Here is a 6000-nt window from a genome sequence, read left to right as displayed (position 1 = left end):
CATTCTCTATTAGTTTTGCCGCTCCTAGAAACTTATAACAACAAAATGCACAGATCTCATCTGATTGCGACGAACTGCACCTTTCATTCACTTTATCGCACCTATTTATGTAAAAGGTAAGCGTATTTCTGAATCTTTTTTGCTCTGCTAGGAAGTACCAAAAGTGTTTTCGATTCCACGCTCCCCTGATTAACTAATGAAGTATACTAAAATCAATGTTACCCCCTCTGAAATATCGATGTAAGAGACATGAGTTCAGAGAGAGTCTAGGGCAGAAACGCTATTGAATACACGAGTTATGGTATGTTATTGACCTTAACAATATAAACAATATTGTTGAAACATTAAAAAAAATATATATGACTACAAGCTCAATTCATTTTACCATTCAATTTATTAACTAGTTTTCAGTTTAATTTTATTTATATCAATCATATTATATTGGTTCTTTTTCATATAAATTTTTTATTATGCTAATTTTCATTCAACAGGCATTTCATTACGAACGTACAAGTTTCTTGTCAATGTTTTTATCTACTCATTGAACGATGCATGGTCTACCACATCGTTTCATAAACTGAATTAAACAGTTAAGTAAATAGTTTCAATTAATTTAACTAAATTAACAAAGTATCCTTTTATAAGAAAATGTAATTACCAAGATGGTTGAATTGTAGTAATTTCATTTATTTGAATTGTAGATTATTTTCTTATCCATACAACTGCGAAATTCAAATGGAGCCTATTCACTTTATAAACATGTATACAATTCTTTCATTTTATATTTAATGATAAAAACAATTGTTTTTAAAACGTAATTAAAAACATGAAACAAAATAACCAATTATAAAAAAAATGTACCCACTGGACGCAAAAATAAAAGAAAAATATATAAATTCGTATATTATTTATCATACAAAAGGAACGTATTAATTTGAAACAAAACACATAATTTAATTATCTATTTGAACACATTGACCTTTATTTATAAATTTAAATTTTTTTAATAAATAAATTTAAAAAAATGTAAAAAGTCATGTTTTGCGTCTTAAGTTTATGTATTCCGTTCGCTTTTGTAAAACGTTATTAGTTAGTTCATGAGATGAGGATTTTGGAGTCAATTTATTATTAAAACTTTTCGCTTTTAGGTGTAAAAAAGAAAAGAAAAGTATTTCGAGTAATAGGTAAAATTGGTAGGCGACCAGGGATCTTAATGGGTGGATAAATGTCTTTGAGGGGCTGTATATGTCTTTGCATGGTACACATAAAACGTTTGTTCTACTTTTCTTAGGGAGTAACTAATCATTTTAATTCATCCCTTTTAAAAGTATTGTTGCAGCAAAATAACACGACGTTCTTTCTAAGATTAAATAATTTATTATGGATGATTTTAACAGTTGGGTCTCAGAAGAATACTTTTTTTTTAGATTTGGGATGTTTTGATGCTTGTGATCCTTCCTAAAGGTTTCTACTAGTATGTTATAGGAGAGGTTGAAACTTTGGGAGGTGATTCAGCAGCTCAAATGCAATAAAAAATATTCTGTTCACTTTGGCCCGATTCTCAATAGTGGCCAAGATATTTGCATTTTTAACTTTTCCTTCAGTATTCGCGTTTTTCACCATAAAAACGGCCATAACTTTTCTATCCATTACCTTTCAACAAATCTGCTTATTCCGAAAAAAAGAGCATTAAATTTTCTATAAATCTATGAATAATTCACTTACTAGCTTTAGGTCTGTTTTTATTTGAATCACCAAAAAGTCCAGAAGCAACGAATAGAATAAAATAGAAATTCGGTTACTATATACCAACAAACTAATGGTAATTCGGTGTGATTAATAAAATGAGTATCTTAAAAATAAAAGTTGATTTAATCAACAAAAGGATCAAAATTTAAAACACCAAAAAGAGTAATCAATTGTGATTTAAGCCATCTTTTTCATTTTTTTAACCAGAACATACAACGTTTAAAACGTTTAAGAAAAGGAATTAAGGTAAGTGCTGAAGTTTTCTCTTGCGCACATCCTGGGTTCTAGTCCTTAGATTTTCTCTTTTTAGGAAACTTTTACATCTCAATTTTTAACTGTCCGAAATTCTTCACTGCACTGATAAAGGTCACGGCCCAATAAATTAGATGTCAAGGCATGTTAATTTAAAAAAATAGAAAAAAGAAATAATTAAAAATTATTTCATAATTAAAATTAAGAAGAAGAATTTCTTCTAAAGAGAGTATTTTCCACTATCTCTTATTCTGTACGCTAAATTAAAAAAAAAAAAAATTGGTTCCGTGAGTCAGATTAAGCAATGAACGGTAAGAGACAGCGCAGTCACACCCACTCAAGTACAGAAAACATTCACTTTAACTATTTTTGTTGACAACTAAAAACAAAATATGATCAAGACATAATTTATTATGATAGTGGCTAAGATTGTGTTTCATTTAAAAGCAGTGATTAATAATTTACGCTTCTACTCTAAGAATATTCTGTCTTCTTGGCTTGCACGGAGCTTGTTTCTACTTGATTATAAAGTTACTTGTTGCGATGTGGTTTGCAAAAGTTTATACATAGCAGCTAAATGAGTTTTTCTGCCGCAGTCATGACAAAAGTTACCTACCAGTTAGATACACATTAATCATATCGAGTATGCGTAGTAAATTAATACTTTCTGTAGCTAACTAAGAAGTTAATTAGCAGGTAAGTGACCGATTTATTGATTTTATAAAATAATTTCTGAAGATACCCAATGTTTCTTTAAATGTGAACACGCTCTTTCTCTTTCTCTCTCTGAGAAACGATTATGATTCGTAACTTAACAGACCTGTATGGACCAATTTATGAATTCTTACTCTTCACAACAAAACAGAAGTAAAAGTGGAATCTGCTTTCAATATTTATCTAAGCGGAATAGAAATAAGAAATTACCTACATTAATTCCTTAAAAAAATATTAAGGACAACTATGACCCCGTGATGTCTTAGAAAGTAATCACACAAAACGGGACTTATTGCTTATTGCAGTAAGCAGAGTATCTCACATTGCAAGGATCATTAATAACAATAAAAATAATAATATTTGGCTTAATTATTGATTTAACCATTGAATTTGAGTTTCTGGTGAATCTCAGAACTAAGAGGTTGATAATAGCTCCTGAAGAATGACTTACGAAGTTTTTACTGAGCTGGCGATCGGCGATCTCTTTCACTTCAGCACTGGTGAAACTCGATCGTTTAGTAAAAGGAAAACTTATATTGACGGAAGTATTTCTTACTCATGAGCTTAAAACACAAGCCTTAGGTTCGTAACACTTTGTTCAACACTTGCAAAAAAAAAAAGAATAGTTTTTTATAATAACACAAATAACTATTTTATATTTTTGAAAAGTGGTTTGTTGGCTGTTGGACTTGAAAACTCATCTTTCTCCAAACACCATACGTTTCGGAGGCAGTCCTACCTCATCAGAGGTAGCATAAAAAAAGTTAACAAATAAGCAACATAAACAAGTTCTGTTAATTAATTTTAAAATAGCTAAACAAAAGTTTGACTGTTACAAGATGAGTGTGAGGATCGAATGTAAAATAATAACTAACTTTATAAATAAACTAGTACTTTGGGAACGGAGATAGTTTGCGAATTCACTCATTGTCCAGAAGTGGACTACTACAGGTATTAATTAAAGAAGCACGTGAACACAGAAGTGAGCCTTATATAGAAATGGAGGAGAGAGTCATGAAATTGAAATCTGTACACACCATCATGTCAACTGAAGTGATATGAATATTATTTTTTATGTCCTCACTTTCCATAACACTGCACAAACTTTTTATCTCTACATAATTTTCTAAAGCAATAAGTTTTCAAGTTGATATTTATTGTTTCAACGAGAAACAGGTAGAAAATATTTAAATTAAAGATTTTACATTAGGAGGAGTGCATAATATTCACGCTTATAATTTTATTATTTGCTTTTGAAGATACAGACGTTTTGTAGTAAGTGTTGTGCATTAATCAGTAGAAACTTTACCCAATTTACAATATAATGCAATCAATTACATATTGCAAAAAGAAGATTGAAAATATATGTAGGTGTGTTATCATGTAAACCCATTTTTCTCTTGCTGCTTTTTTTGCTTTTTCATTTCTTTGGCGTATCGACACGTTTATCGGATATTAGTGTCTCTTACAATTATTAAATTCTACTTGGCAAATTTTACTGAGAGTTCAGTCTCTAATAAAGCTTGTAGGGCCTCTGCAATTAGATTCACTAACCACCTACCCACTTTCTGCGCCACACAAATTTCTTTCAAAGTTTATTTTTCAGTGATATCTATCGCCCAGATTTCCACTCAATTTTTTTGTTTTTTTAATTTTTCAAAATCATTATTATTATTATAGCTTATTTATGATAAAAACATTTGACTCCCTAATTTAATGATTGTATGAAAAGATTTTAAAAAAATTTAGTAACCTAATCTATGAAGTTGCACTTTTTGTAAAATCTTCTTGGCATATGTTTGTGAACTTATGCGCAGGTGATGCCAATTTGAATCCTGCCTTTAGCTATTTATTATTTGTTTGTAGGAATGTTATTTAATATTAAAGTATGTGCTTCTGCCCACGACACCTAATTTGGTAGTTTGACCTTCTGTTTGAAAAAATATGCGATTACTTTTATTCTCTTGTGTCTTTCAAATATGGAATTTAATAACAGATAGTTGTAGTAATATCTACTGTTTGTGATGAAATAGAGCTTCCTCAGTACCCTTAAATTAATTTTTTCGAAATTAATAATCAACAAACGAAAAGAGGCAAATTATATTGGGAGTTCTCGAAGTCCAAATAAAAACAAAAGTTGATGTAGATTACAACAATAATCAAATAAGCAATATAAACTCATGTCTTTACTGTACTTTAATCAGAAAATAAAGTTTGGATTTGTTGATATTTTCTACTTAATTGACGTACTTGTCATGATAAGGAAATATTGAGTAAAGGAGAATTTTCCATTCTTAGTTTTTACCTGCAATATTACTTATGAGGTCTTCTGACGAAGGCAATGTGATTTTTAAAATTTATCTGCTTGTATACATATTTACATAAAACGTAATTCAAAAACGAAAAATCGCAGCAAATTAGATTTTGTACGACCAGAGCGCGAAACAATAAGGTTTTAGCCAAAGTTGATCAACCAGAAAAACTTCTTTCCGAATTGATTTTTCAGTTTTCTAAAATTTTCTTAAAAATCGTTCCCAAAATTTTTCTCATAACTTATTAGCTACATATTTTTATTAAAAACTATTCATAATCCTACAGATTACAGTCTTGAAATGCCTCAATCAATTTGGTTTCCATGTATACGCAATAATGCCAATAAACTTGTTTTTTCTCCTTACAAAGAAAATTAACCGATTTTCTCTTATCACTAGATTTATGGAAGTCATTGTCGAATGATTAATTATTATGGAAATAAACCTTCATATTAATGGGGCATTTATTTTGTTATCTATGAAGAGTTACCTAGTTAATCCATATTTATGCGTCCATCTTATGAGCACGTTTTGAAATAAAAATTACAATTTATTTTGTATATTTTGTACTATTTATTCACTGGTTTTGAATACCTCTATATATAATTATTACATCCTAAGTGACATTTTTTGGAATAAACTTTTAGGATGCATAGGATGCCTTATTTTTTGTATTTATATCATTTTTCTTCTTTTTTTTTTACTTGCGTAATTATAAACTTGCGATATCATCTATGAACAGGTAGCAGGTTCTTGTGTATAAATAAATTGCTGTCTATTACTTATATAAAACATTTTTCTAAGAAAAGTCTATTAAGAGCACTTCTGTGAGGGTGAGGCGACCCCCTAAAGTGTCATTTGTGTAAATTGTACAGTTTAACACAGATTAATATGATCCAAAATTCCAAATTTGAAGAGAATTGGTTGACCAAAATTCCACTTTTTGAGTTTTCTCGAGAGTGACTTTAGCTTC

The sequence above is a fragment of the Rhodnius prolixus genome, unplaced genomic scaffold (assembly GCF_049639745.1).
Source record: "Rhodnius prolixus isolate KJV_2025 unplaced genomic scaffold, Rpr scaffold_1, whole genome shotgun sequence".
Taxonomy (NCBI): domain Eukaryota; kingdom Metazoa; phylum Arthropoda; class Insecta; order Hemiptera; family Reduviidae; genus Rhodnius; species Rhodnius prolixus.
The sequence above is the reverse complement of the archived record's forward strand: the minus strand, read 5'-3'. Positions refer to the sequence as shown.